At 39.9% G+C, this 21,583-nt stretch overlaps 2 long non-coding RNA genes across 2 annotated transcripts in view; both read right to left on the reverse strand.

Moving 5' to 3' along the window:
• LOC116046307 overlaps window positions 1-21,583 on the reverse strand; it is a 61,552-nt gene that overhangs the window by 34,783 nt on the left and 5,186 nt on the right. The window lies entirely within an intron of this gene.
• On the reverse strand, window positions 2,292-19,587 carry LOC118494729. The gene is made up of 2 exons (XR_004896898.1): window positions 19,480-19,587; window positions 2,292-2,393 (listed from the first exon to the last, which is right to left on the reverse strand). It is a non-coding gene; the product is annotated as an uncharacterized LOC118494729 (long non-coding RNA).

The raw sequence follows: 21,583 nt of genomic DNA on the forward strand, positions 1-21,583 counted from the left end.
TTTTATTCGTATGATGTGTTTATGGTTATTGTTTCCATTTGTTATCAGCTCACAGCAGCCGGACAGAGAAATATGAGCAGAGTGACAAGTTAACGTGAGTCCGACTGATTTGTTTTCTCCACGCAACAACATGCCTGGGTGATTGACAGTGAGCATCTGTTGTATGGAGCCTGGATGTCTTCAATATGAAATAGATTAATAGAGAGCTTGAGTGAAACCAATTCAAAACCACACTGACATTTGAGCGCAAATAACTAGAAATCAAGTCCTACAACATAGCATTACTGAGCACTACTCAGCAGGACAGAGAGAACTGAACACTGTAGGCTAGAAGTTTTAAGATAGCAGAGATTACAGCTAATAAGATAACATAACAGAGGAGTGTTGGTGGATTTTTTTTGTATTCATTTTTTAACCTTTATTTAACCAGGTAAGCCGATTGAGAACAAATTCTCATTTGCAACGACTCTAACAGAGTTACACATTCAGTCTGATCTGCTGGCCACTGAGCAGATCCACTGGAGCGGTTTTGTTCTGGGGTTAAGCTTGCTCAACAGCACCTCAGTGGTGTTAATGAGGGAGGGACAAGCACTGCTCTTTCACTTCCCCACCCAGATTTTATCCTGTCGGTCTGGGGATTGAACCGACGACCGGTCACAAACTTGTTTCTCTAAACTTTAGGCCACCACACCTGATTATGCAGATAAATGAAACCATGTAACAAGTAGGCTACCTGCCCGCCGCACTGGTGAATTTCATGGGAGCTGTAGTTTTGTATGCTCATAAAATAATTGTTGTTTAGCTTTGTTGGGGGAGAGACGGGTGCTGTTAATCTGCATGTACTGCCCACGTTGCAGTGACACAGATGGTTGAATATTGGCAAAGTTTCCTTTTAAAGCGGAAAAAAAATAACAGCCCCAAAAAAAAAGAAAGGAAACCGGTGGCAGACAAGGACCACCTGATCGATCAGCCCAAGATGACAAACTCACCACAATTATTCTAATAATTATAATTGAATATTTTAATTATGACAATAATTGATGAGGATGAAAGGGCATCAATTTCAGTTATTAAATACATTTATCAGCCTGTGACAGCCTGTGACATACCCTCAGCCTAAAGCCCAGTTCAGACCAAAGATTCGCAACGAGTTGAAATTTGCTTGAAAACTTCTTGCAGCGCGCCAGTCTGCAGCGTTCTAAAACCTGCCAGTTGACACCAATGAGACAAGACAAGACGAGACGGTGTATCATCTCCATAGCAACAACTTTTTGTACTTCCGTTCTGACTTTTAGGCTTTTTTGTAGCTAAATATATCATTTCATATCATCAACGCTTTGTTCTAACCAAGGGGGTAAGCCTCGTTTCAGAACTCGAACCTCCTATGGCGCCATTTTGATTTACCAAACTATCACCCGCCGTTAGCATTCCATTGACTGCCATTCATTTTGACGTCACTTTGACAGCGAATAACTTTACATCTGAAGCGTTTAAAGACTTTATTTCTCCATTGTTTATTTCTAAAGAAACACGACAATGTATAAAAGGCTCCATTACCTTGTATCTCACGTTATGGCTCCGTAGTAGACGTTTTTATAAAAATAGGCTAACGATTGTGTCATAACCACGCGACTTACTGTCGCATAGTAGAGGAATTACCGTATAGTACAGGAGAAGCTCGCAGGCAGTTTCGACTTACATTAGCTGATTAAGTTTAATTACTAATGTTAACTAGCATTTTAGTTAGCAATAATTAGCCTGTGCCCATGTTATCTCCTAACATATACCTACGCTCTCCTTCTCTGCAAAATTGGGAATGATTGAGATTTCTCTTGGCACAGCTACCAGAAAAAAATGACTTGAAAAAGTGCATTTTGAAATAAGGAATATTATAATCAAATAAAACAATAAAAAGTATCGTAATATAAAACTAAGAATGATGAAATAACATTCCATTATAATGGTTATCTTTAATATCTTTCAATAAAAAATTGGGTGAAATGGTTTATTTATATACTTTACACACCAATATTTAATACATTTTTCATTGATTTTACATTAAACACTGTGGCTTTGTCAGAGTACAGTAAACAATATAACACTACAGCAATCAATAGGTTCAACAGTTTTTTAGCCTGCATTAGCTGAAAAAAACATACTGTAGCTACAGTCTCTCAGAGTCGGAGTGCAGGTCAGTGAGGTGGCAGCTCAAGAGGCAGAAAACACATCATACTTAAAAGTTATCCAATTCAATTATGAATTCTGAACATCACCTACATATTTCATTTTTACAAGCTTTGGCCGGTCATATCTTAACAAAATAAAGCTTCTCCTGTCCTCTTTCCACCGACATGAGCTCTGCCGGAGTGAGGTGAATTTAATCAAATGATTCTCTGTAAATGAAACCTCTCATTAGACTCAGAGAAATGTGGAGTATTGATATAGGCCGCAGTCAGCCACTACCCTGAAGTGCTGTTATAATTAAATTCACATTTATTCCTTTCACCATCAGTTGCTGACATGGTGCCCACACTCTCCACCATCTTCCCTTCTAGGTACATCCACTAATGGTCAGATCTTGGGAACTGTGTTTAGTATTACTGGAAATAGATAACCAATCAGGCTTGCCTATTGAATAATGTAATGAGCAAAGAAATCCACTGATGATTCAATCACAGAAACATGTTTTACCTAAAAAAACATTATAAAAGAAAATGTTGCTGCTTTCCATTGACAGAAATGTAAAAACGATATTCCTATAAACAGGCCCGGATTGGCTAATTGTGCCGGTCTGTTGCTTTTGTTGCGAGGGCCGGTGAAGTTCAGGTACTGGGTTAAAATCATAGTCAAAATATATCATGGATGCTGTCTCTAGGCTGCCTGCACTCGCAGCCCACTCTTTTTTATTAATTTGTTTTTCCTGCAGCTCACCATTCTCTATATTCATGAAGCCCACTCACAGAGTCCAGCCTGGTTATTATGTTTTGACTCCAATGGCGGCACCTTGCTTAAAAAAAAACAACAAAAAAAAAACGTCCTTGTATACTTGTTGTTGTGGTGTTAAAGGATGTGAACGTGACATGTAAGCAAAACGGCAACAATTAAAAAAGTAAAGTTCTACAAAGTGAAGCAGCCAGATGTGCTAAACTGAGCAACTTTTTCATTAAAACCAACAAGAGTGAAATGCCAAACAAAGACGATGAGACGGGTATGCTGAACTAGTTAGAAGCAGTGCAGGATGCTAGCGGTCATGCAAAACACAATTAAACGTTGCCTGCAAACCACCGTTGATGTTTATGAATCAAACTATTTCTTGTAGCCCCTCAGCAGCAGCCACTAGTCCAGTTTGCTGTGACGATAAAGAGTAAGTACCAAGCACCAGCCATGAGCCCAGAACTCCAGAGTGGGCAGGTAGGATTGCTCGTTGAGTGAATATTATAAGAACTAGAATTAACATTAATGAAGAGTATGACCTGCTCTATATAATAAAATGCCCTGAGATAATCAATGATGCCAGATGATTCAGCACTACATTAATGAAACTAACTTGACTTGATCAGAAAGCTTTGTAAAAAGGGGAGATTTGTGCTGAGAATTATGACAATTTATAAAATGTGATTTAATATCAGAAGCGGATCCAGTAATGTGCATAAGGGATAGCTGCTGTCAGTGTGGAAGGCACATCTACTGTAAGCTGTTGTACCATTGTGTGAACAAGCAAACATGATCAGATTAGTTACAATATAACCACTTTTTATGCCCAAATGTTACTAGTGACCCATTATGCCTTTTATCCTCGAGAGTATAGTCAATATTCAAAGCTCACGAGGGTTAGGAATAGGATGAAAGTAATATGAAATATTATACAAATTATTATTGTGTTTATTCATTGGCTATCAGTGAACATTTTTTTGCACAGAAAATAGATTCTGATATTGTTGAACATCATTGGTTGTTGTGAAGATGTTAACTGTTCTAATAAATCTACATCTATCTTCACTGATATTTTACAAAAATACACGGAATTACAAGGCTGTAGAGAACAGTGCACTATTGCAGACTTATATACTAAGGTTTTAATTACATTGGTTTAATATAGTCAGTCATGAAGTAAAGTGGCATGAGCATACAACTGTGGTATCATAAAAACATCTGACTTTGCGTGTTGTTTTTGTAGCTTTCCTGTTCATTCTTCCTCTTGAGGACATTGCGTCAATGAGTTATTGTGGTTCTGTTGTGTGTGGGCTTAACAAATATATTTATCGTCTCAACACTGAAGCACTGGGACACAGGGACGGCTTTGTGTAAGTACATGTCAACATGTGAAGATATGAATTGTTCATCAGTATCTCCAGGAAATAAATCAATTTTGGATGATTTAGAAGTACACAAATTTAAGTACATACAGTACAGTTTATGTCCAACAGCAACACTCTATGCCAATGTAAGAATTAGCATGTCTTGTATGTAACACGGAGGAATTTAATGGCGTTACCTTCATTCAAAATTTTTTATTTTTATGGTCTTAAAACCTTAAATGGCTCAACAGAGCATACAAAACAACCGTTACCCCATACAGACGCAAACAGTAACATGCCTAAGGTAAAATATGCATGTTCGTCGTACAGAAACTGCAAATTTGTAACTTTAACAGCAACTTTGTGCCAAACTGCAAACATCCGTTAATTAACGCTGAACAGCCAACACAATGAGTATTATTTCTAGCCAATTCCCCTTATAAAAGGGTTCCTTAATAAGGAACAACAGCACCTCACCTCATTTTATCTGATCTTACACACACAGAAAGGGTTGTGACTATACTGATAAAAAGCTATAAAAAATGAATAGTCAGTCTACTGTATCTAAGCTTTCAAAATCCATCTACTGCAAGTGTGCTGAAAAAACCCTCCCTCAGTTACAAACAGCAAGGCCGAGCTTCAGCAGATGGCTGCAACCACAGATGATCTCTCCAAACAAGAGAAATGAAGAATACAACAATTCTGAAGCCGATGGATTATGCCCTAATATCCAAAATCAGGCGAAGGTTTCCATGGACTGTAATCCCTGTCTGATTTGAAATCTATTTATATAGGGACACTTGTTGTTGTTTTGTTTTTTTTCCAAACTTCCCCCAATTCAGAGCTGCTGTTGATGGTATTTTAAAGTGTGGAGGAATTAAACCTCATCAAGACTTGAGAGGAAGATTAAGAGAGCAACACTTTGGGGGTTGACGGCTGATCCCTGAACAGCCTGCGGTGCGGATGCCAGTGTATCTGCAATCTGTGTCATTAGGACAAACACAATCAAGCGTCTGACCGGAGTTCACCTCAGCATCGGATGCAAAAGATGAAAACAAGACACATTTAGCCTTCTAAACACCTTATGCCTGTCTAAACCTGGATTTTAGTCGATCTTATTTGGCCAGGGTTCAACTCAAGTTTTTTTTTCACTTGTCCGGTTGGGCAAGTAAAAAAAAAAAAAAAAAAAATTCTACTTGCCCAAAGTCAATTTTTACTGGACCCTATAAATTTTTTTTAACCCGTAACAAAAAACGTCGGAGAAAAAAACGTCAAAAAATATATTTTTTTAAAAATGGTTAAAAAGCGGCAAAAATTTAAACAAAAATGTCTAAAGAAACAGCTTTCAGATCAAATGATTTTGATACGATGATGCCCGAACGGGCAGGTGGGTTGTAATATTTACTTGCCTGTTGCCTGACGTGGCGTTTTACTTGCCCCGGGCCATCGGGCAAACCCTTATTGTTGAACCCTGTTGGCATTTCTTTAAAGGGATAGTTTGGATTTTTTGTAAGTGGGGTTGGTACTTGGGAGCTGCTGTTCTACCGCTGCCTTGATGGGTCAGTTAGTTTGCTTGTTAGTTTATTTAGTTCCTAACATTTTTAAAAACACCAAAGTCACACAATAACACAAACAAACTAACCGATCGAGGCAGCGGTAGGCCAGCAACCACCACCTGTTTTTCTCAAAGGAATCTGGTGGCTTTGACAAGAACATACATAATGACTTCAGTTCCCCTCGTGTAAACTTAAACAGGGCTGTCTGACAGCAAAGTAAAGCTGTCAAAATATTCTAAATATAGCATACACTTAAACTTAAAAAGTGGGCCTTTTTTTAAAATGGCTAAAATACATTTAGCTGCTGACCCCGTCCACAGCAGTACCTTGTTTACATCGTGCCTGGATTCCTGTCTGCTTCTACAAACTAGGGGCAACTATGGATAAGTAACTCATACAACCCCACTTCAAAAATTCCAAACTATCCATTTAATAAAATGAAGACATAGAATATGTATATACTTCCACATATTTAGGGTGATTTTTGTAACTTTTAAGGTGCCATAAACTCAAAAAATTCTGGTGGACATATAACAATCAGAAGGCTTTTCTGTAGTGTGATAAAAACCGGCTCACTCTCCATCACCGACCACCCAGGATTAAAAATCCCTGATCTGGTTTGCAGATTAGCATGAGGATAAACATGTTTTTTTGTTTGTTACCGACACGTCAAGCATCTCTGAGATCTCGGATTTGCCCTCCAGTTGGCTGAGGTGATGCAAGTTCACACGTCATATTAACAAGGACCATGTTGTCAAACACAAACAAATACACCAGCAGCAGGCAAGGAGTTGCAACAGCGGTTAGCGGATGAAATCAAAGAACTTCAAACCAACAGATGACTCCAATGCACAGGGAGAAGGGGTTTTGTTTCTCTTTTCCCCTCTCGGCCCTTCTCAGCATACAACAGTCACATGTGTTTGGTCAGCCTAGGGAGGCATAACTCAAAGCACGAGTCTAAATGTGTCATGCTAAGTGTAGTCTCGTATTGCCAGACCTTCCTCCACAGCGCTGTGGAGGAGGGTCTGGCTAGTCCACACAGCATTCCGGGAAGGGAGAAAAACGTGCTCTGGTTTAGAAAAAAACGAAAGGTGTGGGACATCCGGTCGAAATGAGGGACTTCCGGCAGAATTTCTGGCGGCACCTGAACAATCCTGGAAGTGGAACATCGTAAGTATAGACTATGCTAAGTGAGGAGAAGACTCATTTCAATCTTCTCAAAGAGGCTAACCTGCAGTTTTTTCCCCTCATACGCCTTCCCATTTAAAAAACTTCAACAACAAAAAACCCACAAGAATGGTAGAAAGGGAAGCTAAAAATCCAAAATAGGGCTTTGCTTCTGCTGCTCAGAAGAAAGACTGACATCCGTTTGCAACATGGAGACAAGTGCAAGTGATTTGTCTTGTAATTGAATTCCTGTCAGATTTGCTTAATGTGCTGGCTGTCAGCTTGTCATCCAAATCACATCTTCCAGAACTTTCATTATGCCTGTTGGTGTGCCCACACAATTGTGCCCACATGGTGAAAGACACAGTTATGCACACATCCATATGCACACACACAACCATTTAAATTTCTGTCTTTTTTCTTTCAGCTAGTCTCAGCCATAACCATCCGTCTTCTACTATGGTGGTCTTTATTCAAAGCCGTGTTTGACGCAGGCGCTGGCAGTGGTGGACCAAGCAGGAAACAGAAGCTTACACTTTAAGATTAAAGTGGAGATGCTGGAAAAATAACAATCTAAGTCACACTAATTGATATTTCAGAATAGGAAGAAGGACTTTTCTAATTTTTCTTTCACGTGTGAGATGTGATTTTGGTAAATAGACCTGCTATGGCGTTCATTAGTGTTTTGACTCTCTTCCAAACGCCGGCTTTCATGCCTGCCAGGGGTATTAGCACATGGATTAATAGCATATATAAATCAACAATGCTGTGTGCTACATCAGGTGTCAGGAGAAAAATATGTAACTTTATGAGAGCTCTTTGGTCCAGACAAACAATGGCTCCAAATGTGATCACACGCACTCACGTTGTTAGCAAGCAGAGCATGGATAGCAAGCAAAGAGAATAATGCGAGGCCTGATGCAGTCTATCTGGCCATAAACTGACTGGCCAGGGAAGTCATTGCATTAGGGAAAGAGGGATGGAGGAGTAGAGCACTACACAGTGAAATAGTGCACACACACACACACACACACACACACACACACACACACAGGACAGAAGTATTGGAAAGGATGCACCACTGTGTGTGCTTTAGTGCTGATTTAAGAGTCATGTTAGTTGTGGTTTAGATGCAGACAGACAAAGTGCAAACCTTTGGTTTCTACATAAGGTTTACTGTGACCCTACTGTCTTGTCTCTCTGGGTTTGAGAAGCATCTCAGTTAACCTTGACTGCTGCTGACAACTTGACTGACAACGGGACTCTAAAATATGAAACAATGGGACACTTAAAGAATGAGCAGGTGGCAAACTGGTAAATTTGATGCATATATGCGCTGTAAATGAATGAGAGCTCCAGAATTCATACCGTTTTAACACTATTAGCTCTTTTCATTAAAAACAAGTAGCTTAAGCAAGTATATCAATTTATGCTAATAGTCTACTTGATTACATTGCAAATTTTGAAACATTCACAACTTTCCTTGGAAGGCACTTGTGAGTTAGAAGTTTTCCATCTACTCTCATATCTGTCTGTTAGCTTAGCCTAGCATAAACACTGAAAGCAAGTACACAGCTTTGGTCTTTATACCGCTTAAACAAACACAATATAATGAGTTAATTAGTGAGTTTTAGAGGTGTTATTAGGTAGATTTTGTTACTTTCGGACAGAGCCAGGCTAGCTGTTTCCTCAGCATCCTGTTCTTTTGCTAAGTTAAGCTAGCCATTTCCAAACTCCAGCTTCACGTTTACCATACGACTGTGGTATCAATCTCCTCTTCTAACGTTAGGCAAGAAAGCAAGTAAAGATACTTCCCAAAAATATCGAAATAATCTTTTAAATAAACATAAGGAAAAATACATAATTATTACCAACATTTGGAAAGTTGTAATAATAAAATGTGTGACATTTTTGTCCAGCATTCCTGTTTCGACAACTTTACATAAGCTGCCATTTGCAACATTAGATCATTTCCCCGTTCAAAATAAATGCCATACGACCCATGCAGGAGCCTGCAAAAGCCCTGTAGGATTTGTGTGTGATCATTATTGTTAAAAGTGACACCATTTGTGTAAAAGCGGTGCTCGCAAACTTGTGTGAAATGGGCCCCTGGCCGCAAGGGTTAAATAATTACTAAAAGTGTATTCCTTTCAGACGGTGATACTGTACAACAATCAACATCATGAGAATGGCTGAGCCTATGCCCAGGTCCCATATGTGGCAGGCTCAGATTTACAGCTAATACACCCTTTCCTTTTGTCAAATTCAAGTTGTAATTGCAAGTTACCAAATATGTAGAAAAAGCAAATGACAGTGACATGGGCTACTTTCACAGTGCTTGAATTACATCTCTCATGCCTGCCCATAGTAAGGTGACCTGTGTGGCTCTATACCACTGAACCTTGAGGCCTTTTACTGCGATCAGAAAACCAGCGGTCTCATATTCCTTCTTACTGGCACCTTAATAACAAATAAATTGCTTGACAGAGTTTTATTCTTTGAGACTCTGAGACCTTAGCCAAGAATGTGGCAGGCAACATGTTTTCAGCACATACTTTCACAAGTGAGTAGAATTGACAACATTTCTTACAAGTTAAATATACAACTGCTGGCAGCAACTTCGTAAAGGTTTAACTGATGTTGAGGACACAATAGGGATGAATGCACAATAGAAGTTAAAATGAATCACCCAGCTGGATCTGTTGCACTTCCCCCCTCTCAGGGTACAGTCCTCTTTAAACAAACCAAACTCAGTCCTCTTAAAGTGGATCAAAAAGGGAATCAACACAAAAGGGACTCAGTTCTTTTTGTGTTCACATAGTCCGTTTCCTTGAAAGAGGACTCCCGGGAGGTCTGAGTACGGTTCGTTCCGGAGGGGTCCGAGTCCATTTAGAGTGTTCACATCTGCGCAAAAAATACTGACTAATAGGTCTGAGTTCTTTTGGAGGGCTGAAACAGACCAAGGGCCCTATCTTGCACCCGGCGCAGCGCAGCGCAAAGCCCGACGTAAGTGTCTATGATAGTTTAAGACTGAAGCAATTGTCAATTTCCCGTCCAGCGCATGCAATGCACCTGCGCCCATCTTGGTGCCCATGGGCAGGGAGGTGCGTTCAGGTGCATTCTTGGCGTATTGCTATCTTGAGGCAGCAGGGAAGTGATCGTGCCACTGACCAACAAAAACCTGGTCTAAAGTCAATAGCGCAGCATTTCATTGTTATTTTAACAGCAAATTAATAAAATGTGCCTAGGCTCGTGCACAGCTCGCACACTATGCTTGTTACACACACACACACACACACACACAGGGAAGCGCAGCAGCACACAAACATGCAAAAGATTACAAATAAAAATATTACAGTGCAAATCCGCCATCATAATAGCAATGCCCCAAGGTACAAACGCGCCTGGCTTTTAGAGAGAAGACACACCAGCCCGATAATCGGGCGTCGGGCCGTCTGGCGAGGTCCGTGACTCGAGTCTGTTCGGTGTGTCCTGTGCTGTCGGCCGTCCGAGGAGCCGTCGGCCTTCATTTGGGCCGACCCGACATGTTCAGTCGGGGACAGGGCAGTCGGGACTCGCCCGGAAATGGGGAGAGGATGAGCCGCTCAAAATCTGACGAAAATCTTTTAAACTGACCTTTGTCAATCTGAAATGAAGACAGATTCAGCAACTGCATGGCCTATTTCTCCCTTAAAATGTTTTCAGAAACACGTTTCGGTGAACTATTTTAGTACAATATGAGATCGTGTTCTGAACAAGCCGCCATGACAGTCTGGCTGTGAATTTCCGGAGAAAAAAGGACCATGTGACGCATTCGTCCAATCAGCTGCCGGTTTTCATTTTCTGGGAAATAATCAGACTGTTAATGGAAACAATACAGAGCAGCGCCGCCTGCTGCTATGGAGACGTATTACGTTTCGCGCACGCGCAGAGCGTACGCTCAAGTCAGCGTCGCCTCAATGTGTTCTGAGGCATTTTTTGGACCTCGGGACCCGACTGATCAGTCCGACTGGCTTTTCTGCCGACAGTCGGCCCGTCTGGTTGGTGTGTCAGGGCCCTTAAAAGGGAATGGGAGATGACAATCTGATTGGTTTATTGCATGTTACGCACAAAACACACCTATGAATTAATGAAGACACTAAGTACAACCCTTTAAAACCATGCGCCTGGACCCTTTTTTCCGCCGTCAAACCAGCAAAAGTGGATTTGGACACGCCCTAAACGCACCTGCGCCATGCACTTCACTACTACTACTACTACTACTACTACTACTACTACTACTACTACTACTACGTGGCGGAAGATAACTATGCATATTTATCCATAATGCATATTTATTAATTGTAATAAATTCCAAATAAGGTGCTCATACACTCATACATGAATATTTCCATTTCATGCAATTTAATACTCCAGTACTTTTTACTATATTTATTTGACAGCTAGAGCTATTTTACGAATTAAGATTTTTCATTAAAAGTCAATTAAATATGATGGGTTATTATAGATTTAGACTATATCCTTAGCATTCCACTTCCGGGAGGAGGGTCTGGCAAAGCGAGACTATTATAGATTAAACTACCCAACATTAGATTAAATACTTTATAATGATATAAAGCAAAACAGTAAAATGATAGCTAAACATGGATGTATTAGTAATAATATTCAAATAATAAAATTACTATAATTAATACCATATCTAATAGTTATTATCATTATTATTACATCAATACTGCAGTAGTCTAAATACACAACGTTCCACTTCCGGGATTGCTCCGGTGCCGCCAGAAATTCCTCTGGATGTCCCTCATTCAGACCGGATGTCCGTTATCTTGGGCATTCTTTGTGTTGGCATTTTAAACTCCGGTGGATTTCTGAGGACTATGGTTAACTGCTCCTCAGATCTCTGCAGGGTAAATCCAGACAGCTAGCTAGACTATCTGTCCAATCTGAGTTTTCTGTTGCACGATTAAAACAACCTTTGAATGTACACGTTCCACCGAAACAAGATCCTTCCCGAGGTTATTTTGCAGAGGCACCGTGGCTCCGTACGGCGCACAGCACTGCCCAAGACGATTGTGATTGGTTTAAAGAAATGGCACTAAACCAGAGCACATTTATCCCATCCCTGAATGCTGTGTGGACTAGCCAGACCCTCCTTTGCAGTGCTGTGGAGGAAGGTCTGGCAAAGCGAGACTAAAACTGCAGCTGCTAATACTTCTACCACTGCTTCTGCTACTATGGCTAATGCTGCAAATACTTTGTCTGCTACAACCACAGTTGTCATTTGAATTGTAAATGATATAACTTAATTAAAGCAGGATTATCAGCTACAGCTGCAACCATGGGTTTAAATCTAGTAATAGAATATCCCGCTGGTGTAAGGCAGCCTGACTGTGCTAAAGGTGATTGATTTCTGACTAAGACTTGTTCTCAAGGAATTGCAATAATCAAATCATCCCTGTAGTTAAACCTTTTGCCTCTGCAGATTCGGGAAACATGCTGGCATTTCCAGCGTGCTGCCTCATTCCCTTTTCATTTAGACTTTTCTTTCTCCAGCTCATGTACTGACACAATGACGCAAAATGATGTTATTGACGTCTTTGATGAGTTAATTACACATTTGCATGAAGGTCAGGGCAACAGCAGACGTGAGTCAGTAAAGTGTACAGTAGGGGGTCCATTTCCCCTCTCTTCCCCTACGCACACAGCACCTTTTTAGCCTGCACGCTGGAGTTTATTTTCACACGTCATGACGTCGTCAGAAATGGCACATTGTTCCCTTAAAAGATGTTGACAGTGTCCAATGTGACAGGTTGTTAAAGGCTGGGTGACGCTGATGTAAAAGGCTCATGTTGACAAGCAAATCAACTGTGTAAAACCAGTATTGTTTATGTAATTTAACAATAAGTGCTTTGTCAGATAGATAGATAGATAGATAGATAGATAGATAGATAGATAGATAGATAGATAGATAGATAGATAGATAGATAGATAGATATTCTGTAAAAATAAAGCATTAGTAACAGCACTGTGTTGACTGTTACAAAATAAAAATAATTGACCCACTGGCTGCTCACAATGTGGGCCGCTGTAAAATTGGGTTAGGACGGTATACAGGGCCTGGAGAGATGGGGAGTTTTAGGGGGACTTAGGGGGAGCAAACTGGTGATAAGAATTCCAGCTCAGCACCCACAGCTAGCCAAAGGGGGACAAACACAGAAACCATACCTGTGAGGAGGAAAGAGAAAAAAAGAACAGAGAAAGAGGAAAGAGAGATCACTGCATGCTGGAGATAGTGTTGTTTTCATCAATGAAAATTATGACTAAATATCGTCGTCAACGAACCTTTATCACGAAAACCTTTGTGACGAAAACGAGACGAGACGCAACGTAAATGACACATGACCAGCATACACATGTATAATGCAATATTGTTGACGAATAAAAACGAGACTAAATGTGGTTTATAAAAAAAAAAACTATGCTAAAATGTCTCTTCATTTTCGTTGACCAAAACGAGACGAAATGTTATAACGTTATTTCGTCTTGTTCAGTCGCGTTATTATTCAAGTCATACTGCGCAGACGCAGGCGACGTTACTTCCTCAAGCCCTGTCGCGGCATTATTTAATTTAGAAGATGCAGCAGTGAGTTAGAGAGTGAGACGACAACAAACAAATTTAAGTCTGACACAGAGAAAGCTGGGACCGTGGCCGGCCAGCTGGAGTTTGTCTTTGAGGGAAAAAGAATAAACGGCATTTGAATTTGTAGAAGTGGAAAAGAAAACGGAATGTGTTGTGGAAAAAGATGGGGAGACATGTGGCCACAAAATCACAGGAAAAAACACCACGAACCTTAAGAGACATCTCAAGCCATTCCATAATGAAACTGAGGTAAGTCAAGACATTAACGTAACGTTACTTTCTATTTTAGAAAGCTAATGCCAACTCATGAGGCTGTGGTTAATGTGTCTCATTTTAACGTTAGCTTTAGACGTTAGCCACTGGAGCTGAAAACGACTGAGACAAACGTGTGTGTGTGTGTGTGTGTGTGTGTGTGTGTGTGTTTGTGTGAGAGTGTGTGGGTTCTTAGTTCCTACCTACCGACTCCATGTGTACTAAGCATCCCTTGTTGGCCAACATTTTGGTTTTGTCTATACTACTAGGTACTTGTTGACTAAAACTATACTAAAATGTCATCAGTTTTCGTCAACTAAAACTAGACTAAAATAGTCATGGATAATTCTGACTAAAATAAGACTAAAATGCTCCGACTTTTAGTCGACTGAAACTTGACTAGACTAAGAAGAGTATGAATGTGACTAAAAACTAATAAAAACTAAAATGACAGCTTGACACAGACTAGACTAAAACTAAAATTAAAACAGGCCGCCAAAACCAACAGTAGCTCGAGACAATGGGACAACACAACAAATCCGAAGTATAGGGCACGGATGCAGAAGCAGCATTGATTCAAAAACAGGAGTGACAAATCATTAGACCCTGGCTGTGCATTTGCACTGTGAGAAACACAATCAACAATTCACAGGAAGTTCATTAATTTCCTACAGAGGTGAGGGACTGGGGGGAAACGGTACTCAATGTCAACAAGCCTATCAACTGAGAAGTTGGCCTCAATTGAACTCTTCACGGCAACTGGCTGTCCGATTTCGAACAATGATTCAGCCTGGACACTGGATGAGATTTTGGTAGCCATTCAGATCTCAGCAACTAATGTGGAGACTAAAAAGTATATATAGTCATAATGGCTAAGTCATAAACTGCCCTACTCTGTAGAGTGTGGATCGAGCCGCATTTTTCTGTCCAAGCCCGTCCCACGCCCGACAGAGCAGTAACCGAACCCGGCCCAAACCCAACAGGCATTAAGATATTTATGACCGAGCCCGACAGTTCAAATCTTGTTTTTTTCTCATACTAATGACACATTTGTTTGTTTGTGTGGAAAGCCTGCTTTTATTAAGCAACTGTAGGAAGGCATTCGGAAATGTCAACAGATGAGCGCATCAGCGCACACGGGGCAACAAGCGCACATTTACACAGGCGCGCACCTACATAATAAGCTTTTTTAAATATAAAATGTTCAATGCCTTATCACGCTGATGTGACCGAGCCCGACACAAACCTGAACATCATTTCTAAATATCTGTCTGAACCCGGCCCGGCCCGTCGGGTCGGGTCCCGACGGGCTCGGTTCGGGTATCCATCCTCTACTACTCTGCCTCTGACTGGCTAGTACTTATTGCCTTCATTGGTTAAATTTAGGGCTGTGTATTGGCAAGAATCTGGCGATACGATACGTATCACGATACATGGGTCATGATTCAATATATTGCAATATATTTCGATACTGTGCGTAAGAAAAACTAATATTTAAAAAAAGAAGTTTACTTTAGGTAAACAATTCAGTACACAGAAAATCAAACTGCCAGTTTGGGATTGTGGTTCACAGGTTCTTTTTTTTTTTTTTTTTTTTTTTTAAATATATATATATGCTAAAGTAGGCCAAAGTTCAGCCATAGCTACATTGTTAGCTTCTAGCAAAAAGTCAGGCACTGCTAGGCACTGTTAGGTAAGGACACTAGTGGTGCGTCTCAGCATAGCCATCTAGCGGTAGGGGGTTTAAACACAACATAAACGTGAACCACTGTCTTACATGAATATTTTTGCACGTAAACTAAAGAAAAAAAGAAAAAGAAAAAAAATCGATATTGCATTTTTGAAAATTGATACAGTATTGCAAAATAAAATATTGCGATACTCAAGTGTATCGAGTTTTTCTTACACCCCTAGTTAAATTGGTTAGGTTTAGGCATGAAGAGCGAGATTGGTCAGGGGTAGGACAAGAATACAAGGGCCAGCCAATCAGAGGCAGAGTAGGGTGGGTCAGGCCTTCACCATAGCAAAAGAAATATCACGTACAGATGTAAGCTGTGGCTAGCTTGTTAACATTAAAGTTATAGTGTTGTGAATAATGTGTTTTATGTCCTAAAGTCCAGTCCAAGTAGCACTGCCAAGCACCACTGAATGATTAAAGGAGAGGATTTTACCCATGGTACACCAGTACATTACACTCTTTTTAATACGGTCTTGCAACTGTCTTTCCTCCACCAACTCGGTCTCTGTGAGTTATATTCACACATATTAAAGGCAATCAATGAAATTAAAGAAAGTGCCTGCTCATTTGAGCACTTTCTCCCTTGGCATACATATTAAAAGGCCCTTTTTAATAAAAGGACTAATATCAGCGTTAATCAGTCTATAATCAGTGAAAGGTCCATACACTCAGGGCTGAGCTGTTCACCAGAGCTGATAGGCCCAGTTAAAGAAACGCACACTTTCCCACCACCGTACAGATTTCGGACAGCTCAAGACAGTTGAGTAATGGCAGAGTTGGTCGTATGACAGTTATAAATACGGTGCATTGACAACATGGCCTTATATCCATGACATTTTGGTATTTCCATGTTTGTTTGCTTTTTCAGGAAAGGCAAGGAATATGTATTGAAATTGCACAATTCATACACAATACAGCTTTAAAGTGGTTTGCATTTAAACTTAAAAAAAGAAACTCAAATCTAAGTCCGATATTTCAAAGCTTTCAGTAAAGTCAGAGTTTCCTGGTTTCCTTGGATGTTGACATGATGCTATAAACATGTCTAAAACTGTCAATAACGGTAACTGGGATTATAGTGCAGCCTTCAGGTAAGTGAAGAATTGTTAAATAGTTTTTCTAGGTTTCACGGCAAAACAATGTTTGCTGATTACATTTACATTACAAATGTTTATAGAAAGATGAAAGAATAGTTTGTGTCCTCTTGGTTTTTATTTGCATATTTATGCAAACTGACAAGGTAATGTAATCTAATCTAGCAGCTGAGCAAGAGAGTTAGATAATCTTACTAATAGAAACAATCCAGGGTATGTGAGCAGGAATCATAATAGGTGATTCATGTTAGGAGTATACTGCAATCTTCTGGTCATCATACATTGATGAATCATCACTTGACATGCAGCATGCAGAACGTACTGATTAGTATGTAGAGTGGGTTAATTCCCAATTCTAAACATGGGGGACAGCTGCCTGAGACAATAGGAACAAATACTGAAAGAAGAGATTGTTCAATTCAATCTGCTGTTACAATTGAACCCTGACATGGTCAAATAGATGCTGGGCAGTCTCACAGACAGACAATTAAACTCAGACCAGACTTAGAGCTGCAGAGTATCTGCAGAGAACTCGGTCTCCTCTTCTTTTTACTCTGTACTGTATACTAATAGCTTCCCTCATAACAGTGAAGAGAGTGACATGCAGAAATGGTCTGATGACACAGCAACTGTGAGGTGCTTTAACAGAGGGATTAACTAATAATATAGTAATTTGCACCACAATGTACTAGTGACTATGTACTAGTGAAAGAAGAAAGAACTATAACAATAATACCAACAATAAACCTGTAGAGTGTCCTTAAAGAAAAACATGTTTTAATGTGTTAGACAAGATGTTACTTTTATTCAATAGCAGCGTGTTGGCGACTATCCAGAGCTGTGCCTGGTTGTTAGTTTGTATATTGCTCTTAGGTTTGAATGTTCGTTTCTTATAGGATAGATTATATATATATATATATATATATATATATATATGTGTTAGACTTTAAAGTTTTTTAAAGTTTTTTAAAGTTTAAAGTTTAACGCATAAGATGCAGTTTGTGTATTGTAGAATGTGTTTTTTTAATCATACATTTTCAAAAGCGAACAGGGCTTCGGTATTATAAGTTCAAAGACTTTATCTGCCTTTGAAAATCCATACAGATCAGAATAAAGTTGAAATCCTTGGATTTTAAAAATTTAAAAGACATTAGAATCTACAAAGGCTCCCAAGTCCACCCTTAAACTTCCTCAGTATTGAACACACCCCCAACAAAACACAATATATCAAAGACTGGGGTTTTTCCAACATATGCAACAGCCCTTTTTTCCTCCCCTCTCTCTATCATGGTTCAATGTGATTTGCTGTGCTGCATTTATGTGAGGTGGGTAGTAAAGAGAAAAATGTCAAAGTAAGAACTCTTTCCAAACAAGTGCTGTGCCTCGGAGGAATTCTCCTGTGTCCTTGAGAGGCATCATAGAGTGTGACTTAAAGACTTTTTATTCCTCCTCCGCTCCCTTATTTCACCCCTCCTCCTCCCCTCTATGCGATCTCTTTCTCTCTCTCTCTCTCTCTCTCTGTCATTCGCCGGAGGTGGGTCTCTCCACGCTCTGATTGGTTTTATTGGCAGTGGTTCAGTCGCAGAGGATGCCGGCGTGGCTCTCGATGTCGTGCTTGATAAAGATGGATCAGCACATAACATTAGGCAAAGCAGTTCTCTTTTCCATCTCATTATAAAGGCAACATTTGACGAGAATAGGAACATCCTCCGGTGTCAGAGAGATTCATGTTGGGTTATTCATCTCCTAACTGTGTTTTATAAGAAGGCTTGTAGTCAGATGATGTGCTTTTAAAAAAAAAAAAGCACAGCAGTCACGGACCTACTGCTGCCCCAAATGAATTTCTGTTTTTATATTTTATTAAAGTGACACTTTCGCATGTGGCACACATTCACGTGTCTCCTTTTCTAGTGTCAGCAAGAGAAGCAGAGCAATATCCGTCAGGATGAATAAACAAGCCTTTTCAGCGATCCTTAAAATGGTTTGGAAGCCACAATGTCACAGAGAAACTGTCATACTTAAGAAATAGTCAAACATTATATGAAAAGTCGTGAGATGCAGGGCTGCTGTGTTTGAGTCTGGTTGGCTCACAAAACCTTTGCTATATTTTACATTTTGTCTGTAGCTCATACAAATTAGGGCTGTCAAAATGAACGCCATAATAACGAGTTAACACAAATTCCTTTTAACAGCACAAATTTTATTTACGCATGGTTAATGCACGCATGTTCTGTGATTTGGGCCTCGGGCCCCTCTAGTTTTTTGAAATCAGGAAGTGATGCAGCAGTAACCAGGGGTTAACCGGAACGATCCAATAATAAGTCATTTAATCTAATTGGCAGTTTCCTACATCAGTGTTTCCTGTTCGTTTAAAATAACGTCAAATATCCTTTCCGGTGTTTCCCCTATTCTCTCTCAGCAGTGCACCGCCGCGAGTCCATGAACATGGCATGTGTCTGTGGTTAGTTCACATGTCTGTAATAACAGCAGGACAGCTGCGTACTATCTGATAAAGTCAGTTGAACAGGTGACGATTACGTGCGATTAATCGCGAGTTACCTATGGACAATCATGTGATTAATCCCAATTAAATATTTTAAAATCGATCGACCGCCCTAATAGAAATGAAATCTGTTTTGCTCCGTCTACTTCTAAAATGTATAGAACGGTAGAACAAGCTGTCATGTGCTATTAACACGTTAATCATGGCGATTGTAGCCAATCAAATTACCTTTCCAACAGTGTATAGCATGATAGGTGCATATCATGGGAGCCAGTCTAAACGAATGCCTAACGGAGCTGAGTCCCTCCTCTCAGAGCCAGGAGTCACATGCATGCGTTTTGTTCAAAAATTAAATAAAGATGATGATCAGCAACATTTGAATGAATGTAAAAGGTTGTATAGTCATCTAAATGTTGTTGTATGTTTTTTCCACTGTTACAAAAGTAAAATAATTTAGTAGGGGTGGGGGGAAAAAATCCATACAGCATGGTTTTGCGATATTTTTTTATATTTAAGTATCGATCTTTTATTATATATGTTGGTCAGTTCGTCTGCTTGACAATCCCATTTTGCAGCAATAAAAGTGAAGTGAGATGAACAGACAGAGAAATGTATCTTTTTAGATAAAACAGATGTTGACAAAGTTTCCTTTTGGGGACATTTGATGTTGGGGGTGGTGGGGGGGGCTGTCCTTTACCCTTTAACCTGTGGGATGCAGGTTCAAATTGTGTTACTGCACTGGGATTGATGGAGAGACAGCCACCACCCACTGAGATGAAGAGAGAGGAAGGAGAGTTTACCACCCACAGCAAATTGATGTTAGGCTGCGCACCATCCATCAAAATCCCATGAAAGGAAGACAGGAAGTTGTCTATTTTGACGCCACACATCCTATATGCCTTAAAACAAAATTCTCATTACCAAGCATTTGCACTGTGACCTACGGTATGTTTTTCTTTGATATAGGAGTTACGAAATAGTCAACTCAAGCAGCTTTTATATCATCCAATTGCCTAAAAAGGAGGAACAAAAAAAAAAGCCTTCTGTATTCCTGTTAGTGGGTGCTTCTGAGGCGCAGGCCGTCAATTAAGAGGCTGAGAGAGCCAGCGTGGAGAATAGCATTTACCACCCACTGAGGCTCCGCAGGAACACAGCTATTCTAGTGCAAAAGCTCCAATCAACAGCTATTTAAAAACTTTATCGTACAAAGTGGGTTCAAATCCTCGTGAAACTAGACAGTTGGAAAAAAAAACATTTGATTGTTTGTTGTTGTTTGCTACAGAGGACTGAACGGGCATATCTTGGTAAATAAAAAGAGTATAACATTTGATTATTAGCCAGGGATATAAATGAAAATCCTTGTTTGTCTGCCTTAAAACTGTATTTTAAGGGAGGGTATTGATATATTATACTAGAAGAAAAAGAGTGTGTCTGCATTTGCGTGGCTGTATCAAACAAAATGCATGCGTGCTAGCTGATCATTAGCATTAATTAGACTAATCTTATTCCCAGCAAGTTGAAGTGCATCTGTGGCCATGGCAACCCACTCCTAAATGGTGAGTGGCGGTGAGGCCTGCAGTCTCTCCGCTTCCTGTGGCAGTCATTGTGATTTGTGGAGCAATTACCACACAGCTAGAGGAGAAGGAGCACTTCAGCGGGACAAGTCGGTGTCCCGCCTAATGCGTGACATCCTCCCAGCGTCTGCTAGCACGCACACTCACTCATGATGGCAAGGACCTGAGTCTGCTGGAGTGCAAGTTAAGCTGCATGTTATGTGTTATGTGTTAAGATTAGATATATGGAAAAGAAAAGAAATGTGTATATGTATGTGTGTATGCATGCATGTGTATATGTGCGTGTAGGTAGGTAGATATACTGTACACACACACACACACACACATACATATACATAGGAATCCTTATTTGAATCATTTACAATCATTTTGGAATATTCTGGTGAAATGTAGATGTTCTTATTTATCTTTTTTTTTATTATTATATTTTTTTAACATGTTCAAATTAAACTAAACTGAAAATTTGAAATTTTGTGTGTCAGTTGAAGCTAGCAAGAGGCGGAAGAGTTTGCTTTGAGTTAAAAAGGTATTGTTTCACGAGTTTCGTAAAAAGATGAAAAAAAGAACAGCACCAAACCTGAGATATGAAATTAAAGTCAAGCTGAGAGTGTGTTGTTTTACTAACAGGGATTTTAAAATAGCACTGTGGCTCATTGAACGGTTCCCTGGAACAATAGCTAAATCAGAGCGGCAGGGAGTGGGAAATTTCTCAACAAAAATACATCCTCCCCCTGACACCAAAGCAATTTTTTATGTTG

Source organism: Sander lucioperca, chromosome 1 (genome assembly GCF_008315115.2).
Source record: "Sander lucioperca isolate FBNREF2018 chromosome 1, SLUC_FBN_1.2, whole genome shotgun sequence".
Lineage (NCBI taxonomy): Eukaryota > Metazoa > Chordata > Actinopteri > Perciformes > Percidae > Sander > Sander lucioperca.